The sequence below is a fragment of the Canis lupus genome, chromosome 23, assembly GCF_003254725.2.
Source record: "Canis lupus dingo isolate Sandy chromosome 23, ASM325472v2, whole genome shotgun sequence".
In the NCBI taxonomy this organism is placed as follows: Eukaryota; Metazoa; Chordata; class Mammalia; order Carnivora; family Canidae; genus Canis; species Canis lupus.
In genome coordinates this window covers 24,783,544-24,805,820 of record NC_064265.1, presented here as the reverse complement: position 1 = coordinate 24,805,820, position 22,277 = coordinate 24,783,544, and the positions used below count along the sequence as shown (strand labels likewise).

At 37.7% G+C, this 22,277-nt stretch overlaps 1 long non-coding RNA gene across 1 annotated transcript in view; it reads left to right on the top strand.

Annotated features, from left to right (window-relative positions):
* The first annotated feature begins 401 nt into the window (after positions 1–401).
* The window catches only part of LOC112661167 (uncharacterized), a 33,849-nt gene continuing 11,973 nt past the window's right edge, over positions 402–22,277 (top strand). The window contains exon 1 of the long non-coding RNA XR_004808667.2: positions 402–463. This is a non-coding gene — a long non-coding RNA (uncharacterized LOC112661167). The remainder of the gene's footprint in view (positions 464–22,277) is intronic.

Here is a 22,277-nt window from a genome sequence, read left to right as displayed (position 1 = left end):
CACTTTAGCTAAAACAGAAGTTGCAAACTTCATCAATAATCCTTGAAAAAGAAGGTATAGCATGTACATACAGTAGTCCCTTCTTATCTGCAGAAGATGTATTCCAAGACACCCGAATGTCTGAAACCACAGACAGTACCAAACCCTATAAACACACACATTTGTGAAAAGTTTAATTTACAAATTGAGTATTGTAGGAGATCAACAACAATAATAAAATAGAACAATTATAACAATATACTATAATGAAAGTTATGTGAACGTGGTCTCTTTCACTCAAAATACCTCTGTATTATACTTACCTTCTTCTTCTTGTGATGATATGAGATGATAAAATGCCTACATGATGAGAGGAAGTGAGGGGAATGATGTGGGCATTGTGACATAGCATTAGGCTCTTACTGACCTTCTGACAATTCATCAGAAGGAAGATCCTCTCCTACCAGACCATGGTTGACCACAGGTAACTGAAACCACAAAAAGTGAAACTGCATGAGGGAGGACTACTGTAATACCATTTAGCAAATTAGAAGTTGAGTCTAAATTTGCAGGCAGAGAAGGAGATGTAGAAAAAAAAAATAGTATGCTAGTATCTCTATTGTGCATAAAAGAAAAGTGGTAGACACTGATTTATTCTCCTTGACATGGACCGAAAAGTAGAACTGTTTATTTTTAAAAGACAATAATTAGCAAACTTAAAAGGAGGATGTATGCTATTATATTAGAAGAGAGAAAAGTGAAAAGAAAACAGATATGAGAGAGTCAAAGATAAATATCAAAAGAAATAGCAAAGAAGTTGAAGTAGAATAAAATGTGCTGGTTTGAGTAAGCACAGACATGTAATTTATGGCAAATAAAACTTTAGCATTAGATCATAATCATCAATATTTGCCTACCAAAGATACCTCAGAAAGAGTAACTCAGGAAAACTCAAAGTATATGATTATGTTAAAATAATAACTACTCTCCCCACCAAATGGTTGGAATTACAATCATATAAGATGAAATAGATTTTCAAGGAAAAAATGTAAATGTTTCATATGTACTCTTTTTGTTGTTGTTAGTAAGAAGATCCCAAATGAAAATGTAACAGGCTTCAACTTTCATGTGCTAAATGACAGAGTATGTAACAACCATAAAGCAAACACAAGAACTAGAAAGAGAAATTGACTAAAATAGATGCATAGTAAGAAAATGAAGCTTTGTTCTGCTCTCCAGACTTAAAGCAGGCAATAAACAAGGAAATAAAGGATTTGATAATATAGTCACTTGAGTTGATTTGAAAATACACAAGGAAAATTAAAACCCTCATACTGATGATATATTCTCTTTGTTAAATATCTTAGAAACACTTAAAATTTCATATATACTGGATCATAAAAAGAAAGCATCAGAATTTTCTACAAAGTAGAGCTATACAACCATATTCTTTGATCAAAATGCAACAAAATTAATGGTTGAACAACAATAATTTTTAAAAAGATTTCTCAAGCTTTAGATGATGACAAAACAAAACAAAATTCTTCTATGTAACTCTGGATCAAATAGGAGATTTAAGTTGTAATTACATCAGCCATCAAAAAGAATGAAATCTTGCCATTCCCAATGATGTGCATGGAGCTAGAGTATATTACACTAAGTGAAATGAGTCTGTCAGAGAAAGACAAATACCATACATTTTCATTCAGGGATCCCTGGGTGGCGCAGGGGTTTGGTGCCTGCCTTTGGCCCAGGGCGCGATCCTGGAGACCCGGGATGGAATCCCACGCCTGGCTCCCTGCATGGAGCCTGCTTCTCCCTCTGCCTATGTCTCTGCCTCTCTCTCTCTCTGTGACTATCATGAGTAAATAAATAAAATCTTTAAAAAAAAATTTTCATTCATATGTGGAATTTAAGAAACAAAACAGATAAACCTAGGGGAAGGGAAAAAGAGAGGGGGAAGAAAACCATAAGAGATTCTTTTTAAATGTTTTTTAAATGTTTATTTTATTTAAATTCAATTAATTAACATAAAATGTATTATTAGTTTCAGAGGTAGAGTTTAGTGATTCATCAGTCTTTTTTTTTTTTTTTTAATTTTTTAAATTTATTTATGATAGGCACACAGTGAGAGAGAGAGAGGCAGAGACACAGGCAGAGGGAGAAGCAGGCTCCATGCACCGGGAGCCCGACGTGGGATTCGATCCCGGGTCTCCAGGATCGCGCCCTGGGCCAAAGGCAGGCGCCAAACCGCTGCGCCACCCAGGGATCCCTCATCAGTCTTAAATAACACCCAGTGCTCATTACATCATGTGCCCTCCTTAGTGTCATCACTGAGTTACCCCATCCCCTGATGCCCCTCCCCTCCAGCAACCCTCAGTTTGTTTCCTACAGTTAAGAATATCTTATGGTTTGTCTCCCTCCCTGGTTTCATCTTATTTTTCCCTCCCTTCTTCTATGATCCTTTGTTTTGCTTCTTAAATTCCACATATGAGTGAAATCATATGATAACTGTCTTTCTCTGATTGACTTACTTTGCTTAGCATAATATTCCCTAGTTCCATCCACATCATTGCAAATGGTAAGATTTTGGTTTTTTGATGGCTGAGTAATATTTCATTGTGTATATACACATCTTCTTTATCCATTTATCTGTTGATGGACATCTGGGCTCGTTCTGTAATTTGGCTATTATGGACATTGTTGCTATAAACATTGGGGTGTACCATAAAAGATTCATAACTGTAGAGAACAAACTGAGGGTTGATAGAGGGGGAAGTAGGCAGGGGATTGGCTACATGGGTGATGGGAATTAAGGAGGGAACTTGTTATGTTGAGCACTGGGTGTTATACATAAGCAATGAGTCACTAAATTCCACTCTTGAAACCAGGATTACACTACAAATTAACTAACTAGAATTTAAATAAAATTTTGAAAAAAAAAAAAACCCTAAAACATACTTTTTAAAAATATATAGTTACAAAATACTTAGAAAATCACAATTATAAAAATACTACACATTCAAACCTATGGTATTTAGTCAAAGCCCTAATTGGGCAAATTCACTGGGGTGCCTGGGTGGCTCAGTTGCTTGAGCTTTCAACTATTGGTTTCTGCTCAGATCATGCTCTCAGGGTTGTGAGATCCAGCCCTGCATTGGTCTCTACACTCAGTGGGGAGCCTGCTTGAGATTCTCTCTCTCCCTCTCCGTGTGCCCCTCCCCCTACTCACACATGCTCTTTCCCTCTTTAAAATAAGTAAATAAATCTTTTTGAAAAGCCATAATTGGGCAAATTCACAAAACATACTTTTATTACTCTTAAATAATAAAAGAAACAAATGAATTAAGCCATTAACTTGAGAAGCTTGCTTGAAAATAAAGCAAGCCTAAAGAAAAAAGGAGAAGAAATTATTATAGATGAAGCCAGAAATTAAAATTTAGTGAACAAAAGGGAATAGAATAGATAAATAAATCTTAGAGTAGTTCTTTAAAAAAAAAAAAGCAAGCAATAAATAGAACAAAAAGCATAAAATATACAAACCTCTATTTATTTTAATCAAGGAAAGAACAAGAGATGAGGAAAAATTAAGGATAAGAAAGGAAGTGTCATCTTAGATACAAAAACATTTGAAAATCTTGATATAATGAATCATTTCCATTCATATTAAATGTGAATATTAACTGCAGAAGAGGCAGGAAACATTCTTAAGAATGAATTGAAAAACAAATGTAAATATTTACCCTTTAGAGGATTAAAGAAAATTATTTCCAAATTTAAAGAGCATATAATTTTCTCACTTTGTTAACTCTTCAAGTCTATTAAAATATATGGACAGAAAATCCCAATTCAAATACAAAACTCTAATGCTAAAAACTTTTCAAACTAACACAAAGGAGAAAGCACAACAGCCTCATACATATTTAGATTTTAATGCCAAAATCTAAAGTGCAATACTAAATTTATCCAGCTATATGAAATAATGAAAAGAAACCCCAGTAGGTTTTGTTTCAAAAATGAAGATAATTCAATATTATAAATTCATTAATATAATACAATTTTTCACATTGATATGTCATAGAAGAAAAATGAAGTGATTATCTCCAAGTATGACCAAAAAGTAATTTGAAAAAAAATGCAATGTCCATTTTTAGTAAAAGCACCTGATAAGTAGGACAAGAATAGGAATGAAGTCTTCTTTTTCAAGTTGGTACAGATTATTCATCTTAGTAGATGATACCTAATAATAACCTCCAGGAATATTCACTTTAAGAGAAGAAAAAAAATACAAAGATTTTTTTTATTATAAATATTATTCAGGGATCCCTGGGTGGCGCAGCGGTTTAGCACCTGCCTTTGGCCCAGGGCCCGATCCTGGAGATCCAGGATCGAATCCCACTTCGGGCTCCCGGTGCATGGAGCCTGCTTCTCCCTCTGCCTGTGTCTCTGCCTCTCTCTCTCTCTGTGTGACTATCATAAATAAATAAAAATTTAAAAAAAAAATAAATATTATTCAACTCTGCTCTGCAATATCTAATCCACAAGATAAGATCAGAGGGAAAAAAAAGTTTAGTAATTGTACAGAAAGAGGAAAAATACTATTATTTACTGATGTTATGATAGTCTATCCAGAAGTATTGAAAACAAGAAAGAAGTTGAAACATTTATATCCTTAATAAGAGATTTTGTCTAAGCGACCAGTCACAAACTAAATATACAAAAATCAATTGGTTTTATGTATACAAGCAATAATTAACTTGAAGATTTCATTTAAACATCCCACTCATAATGAAATGAATAAATTACCTAGGAATATATTTAATACGAAATGTTTAAGACTCACAGGAAGAAAACTACAAAATGTATTACAGATTTAAAAGAAGACTTGAATAAATGGAGAGAAACACTGTACTTTGCTCCAGTTTGTTTACTGAGAACTTGTAAAGCTGTCAGTTTTGAATGGGGCTCAGAGCAACATAATCTAGTTCCACTCATGAATGTAGATGCAAAAATCTTAAGCAGAACAATATCAAATCAAGTCTAGCAGCATATTAAAAGAGTAACACATCTAGAACAAATAAGATTTATTCAAAGAATGCAAAGATTGATCAATTTGGGGGCAGAAAACTTGTCTGTCTTGTTCTCGTTTATATTCCTGGTATTTATCATAGTTCTTGGCATATAATAGGTGCTCAGTAAGTACACTTTGATTGAATGAATGAACATTAAGTAATTTTTTATTTTGCTATATTAACAGATTAAAGGAGGAAATCACATAAAATCTCAATAGATGCCCCCCAAAGTTTGATAAAATTCAAATCCAGTTTTCATCCAACTCTGAGATAGAATGAGCCCTTTTATCTTGCTAAAGTTTTCCACCAGAAACACACAGCAAGCATTATACTTGGTAATGAAGGAACAAGAAAAGTATGTTTACCTTGATGTTTCAAACCTCACTGGAAGTCTTAATGAAACAATAAAGAGAATTAAAAAAAAAAAAAAAAAGCTATGAACCTGGGGGAGCAAAAAGACAAAACAGTCATTATCCACAGAGGACACCATCCTATGCTCAGGAACTAGAAGAGGGTCAAGTGACAACTGATAAAAGATTGATTCCAAGATCAACATACAGTCATCAGTGGCTTTTTCCTATTCCAGCAATAATCAAATAAAACTTTAATAATTGTCCCAATCATGATTGCAATAAAACAATTAAAGTCTTAGCAGTAAACCTGAGAGAAATATGCTGAGACTTAGGTGAAAAATATTAGAAAACTTTATGGAAAACTTGAATAAATTAAGAGGAAACCATGTTCCTGGATTATAGATATTACTTCCCTATAACTTATCTATAAATTCAATTAAATCTTAATAAAAAATCACATATGAATTTTTTGGAAAGGAACTCAATAAATCACTTTCCACACTTGGGAATTAAAAATAAAAGTCGTCTTTTTTTTTTTTTTTTTAAAGGGACAACTTGCCCAAGGAGCAACTTGCCTTGCAGTATGTGAAAATAAACTATAATCTCTAGTAACTAAAAAAGTACGATATTAGTCAGGAGCCCAATCAATCAATAGATCTAAATGGAAATCTAGATGCCTATCCCACCCTATTCACTACGAGAAAACTCCATATGCATTAAAAACTGTGACATTTTTTAAACATTTAAAAATATAGAGGACAAAGATAATATTTTTATAACTTTGGCATGGAGGCCTTCATAAGTAGGATATAAAATCCAAAAGACACGAAGTAACAGATGGATAGATTTGCCCACATCAAAATCAAAATTGTCTGTATGACAAAAAACAATATGAAGCTTTAAAGCAGGTTTAGGCTTAAACTGTTTTTGTACCATATTTAATAGAGGATTCATAATCTGAGAAAAATGGGATCACCTTTAAATAGTAAAGGAAGGGAAACAACCAATTTTTAAAACGGGCAAAGGATAAGAATAAAAATTTACTGAAAAAGAATTATAATTAGCCCCTAAAGATGTTTAATGTCATTATTAATTGGGGACATGTGAATTAAAATGAGAGAGTTTTGTTCCCAGAACACTGACTCAAGTATTGGTGAGGATTAGGGAATAGGCACTCTCATGTGTTGCTGGTGGGGATAAAAATTGGTGAAGACAGTTTTGCAGTAAACATGCAATTCTCCCCAATTATGCTTTATGGGCTTTCCATTGAAGGAAAATACATTGTTCATCATAGCCAAACATTGTTCATTATACCCAAACATTGGAAACATCATACATATCTGACAATATGAATCATCTTTAGTACTCTAGTATGTGGACAGAAGAAAGAAACATTATGTGGACACAAAAAAGGAACTATATTGACCTGTATATATGGACATTTAAAGCAAGACATTACTTTAGTCCATGAACTTGAGGACTTTGTTTTGTTCATCCTATATCCTTATCACCTTCAACAATGCTTGGCATGTAGAAGGTTCTCTGTTAAAAATTTCTTGAGTCAATGACTGTTAAAAAAAAAAAAGCAAATGTGTGAACAATGTAAATATAATAGTCTTGTTAATGTTTAAAATTGAATAGGTACATATATTTAAAAGTATAGAAAAGGGACCTGAAATGAAGCAGCAAATTTTTCCAGTGTGGATTTATAGGAATAAAGTACAGAAGTTACTGGTGAAGAAGGGGATCTTACTTATCCTCTTCTGTGTAACATACTACTCTAATTCAGGGGCAGAAGACCACCATCATTTTATTATTTTCTCTGATTCTGTGGACCATGAATTTAGACAGAACAACAGAGATAGCTTGTGTCTGCTCTAAAATAGCTGAAGCCTCAGTTGGGCAGACTCAGAGGGCTGCGGATATTTCAAAAGACTGGCATTGGATCATCTGGAGACTTCTTACATGTTGGTGCCTAGGTTAGGAAGGCTCAAAACCTGTTCAGCTGGGACTGTCACCTGGAGCAGCCACTTGTGACTTCTCCAGGTGGCTAGGGTATCCTTGTAGCATGGTAGCTTCAGGGTATTTGGAGGAGTTATGGCAGCTTAGAGCTCCAAGAGCAAATATTCCAATGCAAATAGTAGAAGGTGTGTGACCTATTATGACCTAACCTTGACAGGCACACAGCATCACTTCCACTGTACTGTATTGGTTTAAGACTTCACAAGCCCACACAAAAATTCAAGGGGAGGAAATCTAGATCCCACCTCTCAGTGAAGAGAATGGTAAAGAAACTGGCTGCACTTTCAAACTACCAGATAAGGGAAGTGCTTATTTCTTATTACTCTTTTAAAAAATGTAATCTTTGCGATTTGAGGATTTATTCATGGCAATAAAAGAAGTAGTTAAAAACACAGACTTTGTGTTTCAGAGCCAGGCTTTGAACTTCCGGTTCAAAGCCTGGCTCTTCCATTTAATAGCTGACGGATCTTGAGCAAACAGCCTCTCTGGGCCTAGGTTATGTGATATGTAAAATTAGAGGTAATGATAACACCTACCTCACAGGACTCTGCTGACAATTTCATGGGTCAATACATTGAAAAGTCTATAGAACGAAGTCTGACATGTAAGTACTAGTTATAACTCTTGCTTGTGTATTAAAAGGAAAATGAAAAAGAATGGAGCATGCATAAGAATTGGTATTTTAAAAATAATAAGAGATAAGGCTTCATATTGATTGAACCCTTAACCCTCAGCTGAGTTAAAAATCTTCTGTTCTAGACGCATAAGAGATCACTGTAAAACTAGTCTGAGCTTCCTCACAACATGGCCACCTGGTGCATCTTACACAACCATTCGTGGCTGCAAAGATGAGTGTCTCAAATGAACAGAATGGATGCTGAAAAGCCTTTTCCTACAGCATAACCTCTGAAGACAACAGTCTTTTCTACCATACCGTATTGGTCCACCACTCCCTGAGCTTAGTTCAGATTCAAGGACAACACTTACAGGTTACCTGTTCAGGAATACTTATAGATCACCTCTCCATAGGGAAAATCACAGAAAAATGTGAAGATATGTTCTAAAGTCTCTACTCTCTCACTCAGGATGGCATATTGGAGTAGAAACAGCTTTAGGTGTCAGATCCCCTGGTTTGAATACCATCCTAGTCACTTACTATTTAGACTTGTTCTGACTGTTTAATAAATTAACACATGTGAGATACTTGGTATATATCAAATTCAGTGTGATAGTTAGCTTTATTACTTTAGCTAAAAAATATTGATTTATGAATAAAGGATTTATTTGAATAATCATAGTTATTATCTGTTTCTTTTGACAAAGAATAAATCTAGGGCTGCTATGCTATAGGCCAGAAAATTTCAAAAAATAAACAGTAGGTAAATTTGTATGAATTTTATATGAATATAAAATATGGTAATAAAGTTCAACTCAGGAATTACAAAAAATGCACTGAGTAAATGTCTAGTTTCCCACTTTTAGGGTAGTCTAGCTTCAAGCAAATGAAAGCTTCTGTCAGATTTGAATATATACTTCCTCTTTCTCTTTCTAATCACCTTGGCATTATAGCCCATTTCTAGAAAACTTAAGACTCCTATAGAAACCCTTCTCAGGATTCACCGTTCAATTCTCTTCTTCTGCCTAGATGGTGAACAAGGGCTCATAAAATGCATATCATATCATTATATTATGTTTAAACATTTTTATTTCTCCAGAGAATTTAAAATATACAAACATGTGACTCTGTGAGGAAATGATCCAAAAAAGATTATAAATACAGCCATAAATGTCAAAGTTCCTAAAACATTTCACTGGCTCTATCTTCAGAAGAAAGTGTTTACACAGAGAACACACGCCAGCATGTTTTATTATTGTTATTGTGGGCATTAAATGTTACAAATGCAATCTGTTTGACATATACATAAACGATGGTCTCCACGAACCTGTAAGAATCACCTCCAACATTGTGGAGCCTGGGAGCAGAAACAATTCAGGAAAAGCGTGGGCGACAGGCTCTCCAGAACAAGCAAGATATTGCCATCCCAAGGAGACAATTCGGAATTCCTCTTTGGCTTTTATCTTACCAAAGGCTGAATTTAAAATGTTATCTGTTTTACTTGCAGATTTTCTGGGAAGTTATTATATAGTAAGTGATTAATCATCACTTGCTTTTCTGTTGGACCCATTCAAGATAATCAAGACTTTTTCTCTTTTCTTAAAAAAAAAAAAAAAAAAAAGACAGGGAAGAAAGAAGGAAGGAAGAGGGAGAGAAGGTGAAGGTGGAATAAGAAGGGAGAGAGGAAATCAGAGAAAGGAAAGGAAGGAAAGGAAATGGAACAAGGGAGCAGATGTGTTCTCCACCCGACAGTGGTAGGTAGCTAGAGGGTCTCTTTCCTTATTGGTTTCCCTTGCTCTTCGTTGGGTCCACAGAAAGCTTTATCCATGATGCCATGTTCCTTTCAAGAGGGAACTGCCCCAGGGCTCCTGGGTGGCTCAGTGGTAGAGTCTGGGACTCTTGACTTGATTTCTGCTCAGGTTGTGTTCTCAGGGTATGGAGATCAGCCTGTGCTCAGAGGGGAGTCTGCTTGTCCCTCTCCCTCCCTCCCTCCCCCTGCCTTGTGCTCACTCTCTTTATCTCCCTCTCAAATACATACATACATACATGCAAATAGAAACTGCCCCACTCTCAGTCACTGCTGCTTTTCTGTTTTGTACAATGAGAATCCCTCCTAACCTAAACCCCAACAGAGACATCTCTAGAGCTGTGCTGTCCGGTAGAAATAGGACAGGAACCTCAAATGTGAGTCACCTCTATAATTTTACATTTTCTCTTAGCCACATTATGAAAAGTTAGAAGAAATAGGTGTAATTCTTTTTGAATAATTTATTTTATTTAAGCTGATATATCCAAAATATTATCATATCAACATTTCATCAATATAAAACTGAAATATGTTACATTCTTTTTTTACCACTGACTTTATGAAATCCAGTGTGTGTTTTGCATGTATAGCACATCCCAGTTAGAACCAGCCATATTTTCGTTATATCCCTGTCCTCTACCTTGCTTCTTATTCATCCTTAAAATTATCCTCTCCTCTCTTGAACCACTTTGAGTTAGGCTCTGCTTCTTCAAACCAAAGCTGAACACAATAGCAAATGGGGGATTTGGTCATGGTGTCTTATTTACATATCTCTGGCCTTTTAAAGAATTAATGGTATAGCACCAGACTCCTTTTATTCAGCTATGTGCCAATGGAGATGTTTGGGATTATTTGTGGCTCTGTGGGATGATAGGGCTTAACTTTGTTTTTTATTTTTCCTATCATGTACCCCTTTCTGTTCGGTGTTATATTTTGTTTGCAAAAATCCTGGCACAATGCAATTTTTCATCAGGCAATTTGGAGAGTTCCTCTTAACAATGCCCTTTGAGACTATTACAAAAGTTGTTAACATTAAATCGCCCTAGTGAGGTGCTGTCTTTGATACTGTATAATTTCATTAACTGAAATCCAAGATCAAATTTTCCAATTCATCTAAGCTATTTATTAGCCCTACCTTTCTTGGTGATTAACTTTGATGACAATAGCATTTCACACAATGTTCAAACATAAAATTCTGTTTCTTATATTACTATGGGGTTATCTTTTGGTAAACATTTTACTCAGGAGCAGCTTAGAACAACCATGAATTTACGAGTTAATGATCCAAATATCAGTTTACCTATTAGTTAAAAGGAAGTTTTTTGACTGTAAAATGTGCTGAAAACAACAGATCTCAATACTTATGAGTGGTGTATGAATGTGCTGTGACACAAATATTATGATTGCTTTAAAAAGTATTCTAATATCATCTATAACATTGAAGAGTAAGATGACTACTCGTGAAGAATGAACATTTTTGTTATTTGTAAAATTTATCCCGATTGTAATTATTTCCTCACCTTTTACGCCCAGGAAGGTTGGGACTATGATCTTGGGTGCACAATTTAAGGGATGCCCCAAAACTCAGTAATCAAGATAAAAAAATATTTTAATATAATATTTAAAAAAATAAAAATTAATGCCAAAAATGTGTGATGAAAAAGTCAAGAGTTTTAGATAAAGGCAGGATCAGAGATTGCAGGGAGGAGAGAACACTGCTCCCAGACCATTATGGGAGATCACTATCGCCACATTACTGTGATCTGCATTAATTTCAGAAGCTTCCGCCATACACAGAGCTCAATCAATTTTAAGCTCCTAAGCAATCACTGGGCTCTAATATCTTCTCTTACGTACTGTTGTTCTCCTCTCCATCCTCGCACTTTGGGGTTCTCCCCAAATATTATATTAGGAAATTCAAATGTATTTCACTCTTCAGATCAAAATTAAAGAAGTTCTCTGTTGGTGCTGCATGATTCTAAATAACTGTGAAACCTACTTTTAGGCAGAGTATAAATAACATGGTTGAGAATAGAAATCTATGAATAGTGCTTTGAGTGAAAGAACGGTGTAGCCAATTTCACTCCATTGAGGTAACGCTAAACAAGACGAGCTTGTTTTATTTCATACAAAGGAATGACCAAATTAAGCATGAGAAAATGTGAGAAGATTTTCAATCGTGACTTTTTTTTTTTCCAGCTTGAATTTTTACTCTTCTGTGCCGCTAGAAATAGAATTCTGGAGAGCCATCCTCTCTTTCATGAGCTTTAGAAAAACCAGTTTGCTCTAGACTTTATCAGTGGCCTCCTAATGCCTCGGACTTTCATCACTGTTCTAGATATTAAGGGCAAATGGGAAAAAGTGACTAGTAAGTGTGGTAGTTTGGGATCTAAAAGCTAAGCCAGCACTTCTCAAGTTCTCCAGTTCCCCGGATGTTGTTAAAAATGCAGATTCTGGGATGGGCTCTGAAATTCTGCATTTCTGACAAGTTCCCAGGTGACGTCAGGGTTGCTGTTTCATGCACCAGACTTTGAGTAGTAAGGATCTATGCTAATTGTGAATTTCTATTGTTTCTTTTGGGACTGAACGATTAAGAAATTACTGTACTTAGAAATATAAATTAAGTTGCTACTCTAGAATATAAGGTTCTTGAAAGTAGGAATTCTGCCTTTTTTCTAAGATCTTATTTATTCAAGAGAGACACACACAGAGAGAGAGAGAGGCAGAGACAGAGGCAGAGGGAGAAGCAGGTTCCATGCAGGGAGCCCGACGTGGGACCCGATCTCTGGTCTCCAGCATCACGCCCTGGGCCGAAGGCAGGCGCTAAACCGCTGAGCCACCCAGGGATCCTCTGTCTTGTTTGTTCCTATATCCCTAATGCTTAGAACATTATAGGGCCTGTTGAAGGTACTCAAAGGTTGGTTGTGTCAAATGAAAGGAAATAAAAGAGAATTGGGGCCAATTTGAGAACAGGGGCTCTTAAGGCTTTTGGGGGCCTGGTTTCCTATCCCTTCAGCAATCTGGTAAAGACGACGGACCCCTTCTCAGGTTAATAGTTTTAAATGCATAAAATAGAATACATAGAGATTACAAAGGAAACCAATTATATGGAATTATAGTTATCAAAATATATAAAAGTCATATGTGTAATGTAATAATACGTGCTTTTAAAAGACAAAAATTTAGCAGATCTAATGATTACTATAATCGTGAAGTGATGAATATAAACAATGTTTTCAGATATCTGCAAGAACTGTAATTTGATAGGAAAATATCTGTGATTTGGGGGGTATGAAGAGACAGGTACTGCTAATATTACTATCGGTTATTGCCCTATATACATAATTGGGAGATGTACTCAATTCCAAATGGAGGTGAGTGAAGATAATATAATTGTCTTCACATTCAAGTTCACAGTGCATCCTGAATTCTATTCATAAACCTGTTAGGGTCTGTGAACCCCAGTTTAAGAACTTGTTTTTAGATAGTTTTTACTTATTGAGCTTTTCCAATGTTGGCTAAAAATTGGTGTGTGAAGAGAAAAAAAAACAGTGATACTTCAGATTATTTCATTTTATCCAACAAAGTGTCTAGTGCTGGATGTATTATTTCGCTTTCTTTTTTAACACAGCACTTCAACTTGCAGAAATCTGAAATAGCTTTTTCTAGTGATAATTTTCCTCCCTTTCATTCATGTCTACAGCAGTGACAAAAATATAATGGATACCTATATTCACTGAATAAACAACTCACAAATGCAACTTTGTAAAGTGCATTCCCATGAAACAGATCCATAAACCTGGTAAGCACACCAAGACCCCATCAGGAATGTTTGAACTAAATCTTAATTTGTTATTCTTGAACACTTCACATGGCCTTCTAAATGAATTATGTGCTGCCTCATTGACAAGAAATGTAACAGACTACACATTCGAGAGACAGAACAGGGCTTGTGGGATTGTTTTATTGAGCAATTTCACAGGTGTTAACAATAGAGGTGGGCTAAAGAGTTGCAACCGAAGAAGGTAACTCTGAGCCTGGAGTTATTCAAACACCTGTTGGCAAGTTGTCCTCTTTCCTCTACCTCCTATCCTTTGGAATAATTTTGAAGGGCTGCCTTATTGTCTTTCCTTGGGAAGACAGAGAGTACAAAGAGGGGAAAGAAGAGAGACAAGGAAGGAGGGACATGACAAACCCGAGAGTCTAACACCTAGAGCCAGGGTCTAAACTCAGAGCTGGCTACGGGAGCACATGAGCTCTGTTTGACAATAACCATTGATAAAAATGGAGTTTGAATGAGCTCAGGAGGTAGTGTGCAGGTACATATTTAATAAGCAGCTCCCTGGGGGTGGGGGCAGGATGGAAGCCCCGATGGGTATTGTTTGCCAATTCTGCGGTATAAATGGTTGATTTCAAGCTACCAAGGTGAGGATGCTGCAAGGGGATTCAGGAAGAGATGTATGTGTACCATCAACTCGGGTGCCCTGCACACCAGCTCCAGCACCACCTCTGAGCAGGGCACGCCCTCTCTTGGGTTTCCAGCTCTGCACGGCGCCTTCACCTGACTCCCCTTCCCTTGTCCCACCCCCTTGGTCCAATGGGTGCTGGATCCCATGACTTCTGCCTAGAGCTTTTCTGGGCTCCTGACGTTGGTCAGAAAACCAGTGTGAGGAACGTGCTGGCTATTTTGAGGTGCGATCGGAAACTTGCGTTCATTGTGAAGAAAGCAGGGGATTTGGCAGAGAACAGCAAGGATTGAGCCTGGATGCAGCTGCTCCAGGAAGTGCGGCTTGGGTGTCACTTGATTGGCTGCTACCTGCCTCTGTTTTTCCATCTGTCAGAAACAGCTGGGAGGTCACAGCTAAATGAAAGGTGGAAAATAATTTGAAAAAGTCATGGGGCCACACAGAAAAAAACAAAAAAAAAGTAGTACTATCACTTCGTCTCCTCAGCTTCCCCACTCTACTAAATGAGAGATTCTGCAAGGATTGGATACTATTTCTGTCTTTTCACACTTTTTCTCTTGCTAATTTTCAGTGGGCTTCTGAGATCTGATATAAATGTGCAGGCGATGTGGAAACTGATCAAGAAGCAGAGATTTATATTAAAAATGATATGCATATATTTTACCACCCGTTTTAATGTTGCGATTTTGGTGATGATCCATTTGCTTAAAAGGAAATAAAGACTTCAAGAACACATTACTTAGAAAAAAAATCATATCATGTGTCTTTTGGCCTCACATTTAAACCAGATTACAAAACCTATATTTACTGGTGGTAACGCTTAGAAGAGAAGTAAAAGATTTTATGCAGCGTTCCTAAATCAGTAGATCAGGATCTATCAGGAGATTGCAAAGCCCTATTGAGTTCCAAACCAGTTACCGAAGAACACCCCCAACTTCCCTCCTCCTGCCCAACATATACTTCCCTCCTGGCTGATTTATTAGAGGTGCTCTGCTGGGGAGGGAGCAATGAAGCCAGCTGCTACGCTTCTCTACAGCCCATTTCTCCCCTGGACGTTATTGTCAGCACCCCGGTGACACTAACAGAGTGCTGCTTCTAGCTGGAAGTTTGGGAACCTGGCTCTCTCTCTTTCTTCACTGAGTCTTCTGTCTAGCTTCAGGGCCACCTCTTGCCCTGCCAGCTACCAGAGGGATGAGAGGAGTAAAGTGGCAAGCAGCAAGATGTGAATATTTGTTTAAAAAGAGCACTTTAATGGTACTTCAGGAAGATAAATGGTAAACCAGGTTTAAATATAGTAGCACCCCTTGCGAGGTTGGGGGTTGTGCTCTAAGACCCCCATTGGATGCCTGAAACCATGGATAGTACCAAACCCTAGATATGCTATGTTTTTTTCCTTTATGTACCTATTCAAGCTAAAGTTTGATTTATAAATCAAACACAATAAAAAATTAACAATAACTACTAAAAATAATTCAACAATATATTGTAACAAGTTAGGCGAATGTGGTCTCTCTCTCTCTCAAAATATCTTACTGTACTGCACTCACCCTTCTGGTGATGCCATGAGATGATAAAATGCTTATGTGATCAGATGACATGAGGCAATGATGTATGCACTGTGACGTCAGAAGGCAGGTCATCTGTTTCCAACCTACAGTTGACTGTGGGTAACTGAAACTGCAGAGAGTGGACTCATGGATAAAGGGGAACTACTATAACGATAAGAATTCTAGAAACCATCTCCTACTAGTTTGTGATATTTACATTATCTCATTTAATTCCTCCTTCACATGTCCATGATCTGCCTATGGTCCCAAGGGCAAGTCAGTCTGAAGGGGGAGAAAAGACAGACTCATGAACACTTGGATAAAAGAAGCTACAATGATAAATGTTGTTCTTGTCATCCTGTTTCTAGTCTTGGCACTAATCTCCATGCCCTGGATGCCCAGCCTGGCTAACTTCTACTCATCTTCTAAGATGCATTACAGAGACTATAGCTTTCGGGAAACTTCCCTGTTAGCTTTCCCACCGGCACCCCTTTAGATGGACTCCTCTGATCATCACACTAACCACAATATATGGTCCTTCTGTCCAATCAGACCGCATGCTCCTTGAGAGTAGAGAATGCAACCTGCTCTTCTCTCTGCCCCATTTTTTTTTTTTTTTTGGTACAGAGAGCACCCAAAAATGTTTTGTGAATGTGTGTGAGTGACTGAGCCCTGGAGGGATAGTGCAATAAAGGAAAAGAAACCGGATAAAGGTTATAGCAGAAAGGACTTTTGCACAGAATTTTAAAGAAGACAATGTTTGGGGTAGGAAGATATGTTTCTATAGGGAAACGAAGAAGTAAGCAATATACCTGTAGAGGGAAGTGTATCACTTTGTTTAGCTTAAGGTCTGAACTTCAGATTCACAGGAAAGAAGGGAAGGCAATTGGTAGAAGTTAGTTTGAAGCCACTATGCAGAGGAATTTAGCCATGACAAGGACCTATTGATGCCACAGTGAATCTGGATATGCTGTGCGTCTTGAATGTTCAAGTGCATGCGAGGTTGTCTTGCAAAGTCAAAATTCCCAAGAGTGTTATAGGCACCCTGGAAAGGAAAGGAGAAAATGCTGGGCTCTAGGTTTTGTCTGGGGCTGCCTCATTCAGCAAAACGAACCTCTTGTGGAAGTCCACATGCCCCCCTTCAACCCCTGGAAAGTAAAACTCAGTTGCACATATGTATTTTCACTAAATTATTAATGGCATCAGAAAATGTTCCCATTTCCACTTTTTATGATTAAATTTCATCTTTCATGAAAATCATGTGTAGTTTCTTCATCAGCTGGTAGGCAGCACAGCTTGATACCTCAGAAAATCCCTTATGCCTTAGATTCTTTGTTCTCTCATTAAGCACTTTTGAGAAGGATTACTCCATTTTCTCCTAAGTATACAAGCATGCGCATGCGCTCTCTCTCTCTCTCTCTCACACACACACACACACACACACACGCGTGCGCGCACGCACACCCTTATGTCATTAGTGGTGTATCTTTATCTTCTACAGCAAGCCTGCCATGTATTTTTTAAAATCTCCACTTTGTAGCTGTTATTGCCAGGTTGATAAAGAAGACATGAAATCCTTTCTGGCACCAGAAGCAGCTAACCAAAAACCTGTACTGCCCCTTCAAACCTCTTCTTCTACTCTTTAAGAACGCTGGCCCCTTTCTATCTAATTTATTATCTTAAGAAATTTGCTATTTTTCCCCCAAGGGGAGGGACAAAAACTCACTCTTCAAGATGTTACTTTGTTTACTCCAGTTAATTATTTAAGAGGATTCTTTAAGCCCTCACTACTCAACCTTTACAATTCCACACAGAAACAAAGATAATTTAGAAGGCTGAGAATCTTTATGCAAATTGAGATTTTTCAGAGCTGGAAAGGGCACATCACAGCTTCAGCCTGGTGAGGGTTGGACACCGGGGCATCGTGGTGTTTGGTAGCTCATGATGAGGGGGATTTTGGCCACGAACGTGGAGCCATTTGTAGAACATGTAAACAAATATTAATAATACAGCATTAATTTATTGCTTCTGCAGATTATTTCTAATACAGACTTGCTGACTTGTACATGTATAATACATAAACACATCCATAAAAGTTTAATGCCTGCCGACTAGTACGTTCACCCACAACACTGCCTGTTGACACATTTTCGCTCTTCCTAACACTGCTTCCTGAAAGAGTCAACATGATGTCAAGGTGGCAAAATTAAGACTGACACCAGAGGAAGGGTCAGCAAATTAACTTTTTCAAAACTTTTGGGTCAATTAGACATTTGGATAGACATTCAACAAAATGTGTGGTGATCATGAATGTGACTTTAGTTTTTATTTTCAAAACTGGATCCTGAATTACTCATAGGAGCAGAAGAACCTGTCTATACTCTGAGGACGAGTTGCAGTGAGTTCCAAAAGCCATTCTGAAGAGTACCCTAGACATTTTGGCTGAAGACATTTTGTACCACTTGATAGAGCCTCATCAATCTTGAAGGAAAAACCTTAACCCATGTATTCCTTTCAAAATTAACACTTCTAATAAACAAAAAAAAATTTTTTTAATTTAAAAAAACCAAAACGAACACTTCTAAAAAGGGAAGAGAATAGAAGAATGGTGATAATATGTTGCAGGATCTGAGTTCTAAAGTTTTGGGCATACATGAATCCTGCCTCTCTTTCTGTCAGAGCAAGATCCCTCCCTTACTGAGAGCTCAGATTTCCAAGCATAAGCCCTCATTCCTTATAGGAAACATAGGATACAATAGAAAAGCATTCCAAATCATTTGCTCTTCACCCTTTGCTGATTGGAAACCAGACTCACCCATAGTTTGGATTGTTTTTAAAGGCATGTGAATATACATTCTGCTTTTTCAGCTTCTGTGTGTCTGGCACAGAAATGGAAATTGGAACCAGCCGGCTCCATCCGTTGTCCACCCCCAAACAGTCTCTGAAATTTCTGTTCCTCTCTGGATAGTGGATGTTCAGTCATTTTGCAGCACTCAGCTCGGCTCTAATAACAACTCTATTATGGCCCTGTGGCCTTTTTCATAACATTTATTTTCAGGTCCGCCATGTGTTGGGCATCCATAACAGCCGGGCTGACTATCACTCTGTGGCTCCAAAGGCATCGGCAGTGAGAGTAGATCTGGACTCCTGCAAAGTCTGATAGAATTGGCTGGATTTCATGCGACAAGCTCAGATTATGGTCCTTTGTCCAGAGCAGGCATGAACGAAACAGAAAGGCTTGACGGGGCCTGCTTCCTAAGAAAATAAAGGGCCATTTGTGGTGTTGTTTTAGATTAAAGCTCAACTTTTTTTAGATCTTAAAGCTCTCTCAATTAAGTAGGCAGCTTGCTTTACTGGGAATTTTCTTACAATTACAATTTGTGGAGGAAGTTATTGCTCAAGTGAAGCTGGTTCCAGCTTATGCCTGAAACTAACATTTGGATAGCACCTTAGCAATTTCCTTCCTTTCAAATTAGTTATGACCACATTCCCCTAGAATCTCGACCTAGGATCTCTTCATGGAGATTTCTGAACCACCTGCTTAGAGGTAGATATGTATATATTACTTATATCTACCAGTGATTAACAAAGTAATAGATTGCTTCTTTCATTTTTACCTTGTACTGGTTCTTTAATCATTGCACTTATCAAAAGTTTTTATCATATTCAAAGGCTACGTGAAAACCCCACAACCATTGGCCTGGGCAAAAAAGTAATTATAATTATAATTTATCACTGTCCTAAACTACTTGTTTCAGTATTTGAATAGCTAACCAGGAGAACAGCCATCTTTACATAAACATACTGTTAGATTGAGCCTATTGAGAGCAATTTATAGTCAGTATACCAACTTGTGGACCACTGATGGACAGCCAATGCCCAGAAAGCAAAATGAAGCTGCATGATTTAAACCCCCCAAAAATACTTTGAGTTGGACAATTCTCCAGGATAGGCAATCACCTACATGATGTCTCCACTTGGATGTCTAATATAGGTCTCTCAAACAAGTCATGTCCACACAAAATTCTTGATTTCCCTCGCACTCCAAAACCTATCCAGTCTTAGGCTTCAGTGTCTTTTTAATGGCATCATTTTGGCTGAGATACTTAGGTTAAAAACATGGGTATCATCCTCAATTCTCTTTTTATCACATACCCTATAAAAGAGAAAAGCATAAGGCGATATTGGCTCTCCCTTCAAAATCTATCTCAAATCTGAACATTTCTCAACATCTTCATTCCTCCACTCTCATCCACACCACTATCAAGCTGGCCTGAAAGGACTTCTAACTCTTCGTGCTATCCCATTGCTCACTGTTAGTCTCTTCTCCACCCAGTAGCTACAGTGGTGATTATTTCACAATGTTTTAGGATTACATTGCCTCCCTGCTCAAAACTCTCCAATGGTTTCTTTTTTTTTTTAAGATTTTATTTATTCATTCATGAGAGACACACAGAGAGAGGCAGAGACATAGGTAGAGGGAGAAGCAGGCTCTCTACAGGGAGCCGCATGTGGGACTCAATCCCAGGACCCTGGGATCATGACCTGAACCAAAGGCAGACGTTCAACCACTTAGCTACTCAGGTGCCCCTCTCCAATAGTTTCTGATCACACTAATGATCTATAGGATCCTACCTGATTTTCTTCTGCCCCATTCCTTCAATTCATTGTGCATCACTCTTCTCCCCTTATACTGTATCCTAACTGGACTCACGTTCTTGCTCTTCTTCAAACACAGCTGAGGTTTGTTCCACCTCAACATCATTGCACTTACCACTCCTTGAACCTGGAAGGTCCTATCTCTGTATCTGTGCCTGGCTCACCCCCTCACTTGATTCGGGCTTCTGTTGATATGTCATTTCCCCAAGGGAGCCTGTCTTGACAACCTCACCTAACTATATCCCCCTCCCATTTCCACAGCATCTCTCCATTCCCCCTGCTTCATTCTCTTCATAGTACATGTCCCCCCCCTGCCCCCACTAAGGGCTCTCCAGAGAAACAGAATCAATAGGATCCTTCTGCATATGAACATGAATAGATTTATTTTGAGGAATTTGTTCATGCAGTGGTAAGGGTTGGCAAGTTTGAAATCTGTATAGCAGATCAGCAGGCTGGAAAGTTAGGCAGGATTTCTGTCAGAGTGTGGAGGAATTTCTTCTTGTCCAGGTAACCTCAGTTTTTGCTCTTAAAGGCCTTCAATAGATTGAATGAATCCCAACTACATTATCATATTTAATCTCCTTTATTTAAAACCAACAGACTCGGGCAGCCCGGGTGGCACAGTGGTTCAGCGCCTCCTTTACCCCGGGGTGTGATCCTGGAGACCCAGGATCGAGTCCCACGTCGGGAGCCTGCTTCTCCCTCTGCCTGTGTCTCTGCTTCTCTGCCTGCCTCTCTCTCTCTCTCCGCCTCTGAATAAAAAAACAAAACAAACAAACAAACAAACAGACTCTAAGTGTTATAATTTAAAATACAAAATACAATATCAACCATCATATCAACATCTAGGCTAACGTTTGACTGAACAACTGGGCACACATAAGATTTGACTATCACAGCACCCATCATTTTGTGGCATCATACAGACACTGGTCTTACTTGTTTATAATAAATCTTCTTCACTAGAATGCAAGGGCCATGGCAGAGAAGATCCTGTCTATTTGTATTAACATCATAGTCCTGTGGCTATAAGAGTAACTTGCTACACAATAAACACTGGATAAATAAATTAATTGATCTGTTTTCTTATCTTGCATGAAACCAAAAAGTCAGAGACAGTATTTTGACAGCAAAGCCATCACCAAAGTGGTGTCAACTACTCAGAAGTTATTGAAAATAGGTCTTCTGGTGTGCTGTTAATACTTGCTCAGGTTTTGTTTTGTTTTTTTTTTGTTTGTTTTTTTTTAAGATTCTATGTATTTATTCATGAGAGACACACACATACAGAGAGAGAGAGAGAGCTGCAGAGGGAGAAGCAGGCTCCATGCAGGGAGCCTGATATGGAACTCAATCCCAGGTCTCCAGGATCACACCCTGGGCTGAAGGCGGCACTAAACCGCTGAGCCACCCAGGCTGCCCACAAGTTTGTAATTCCAACATCAATTATTTCATTTGAATATGAGAGAAGAAAACTATTAATGGACATTCACTTTGTGTTTTGTGAAATAGTAAACAAGTCCTATTTTAAATTATTTTTCAGAATAAAAATTAGCACCTCAAGATACTCAGCTGTTTAAGTTATAACTTTATTCTGACTTTGAGTTTTGGGGGACTACATGGCTAATTGTATAGTTTTGATAAGATTTTTTTTTAAAGATTTTATTTGTTTGAGAGTGAGAGCAAAAGCCAGAGACAGAGAGAGGGAGAAAGTAAGAGAGCGCACACATGAGCTGGGGCAGAGAGGGACAGAGGAAGA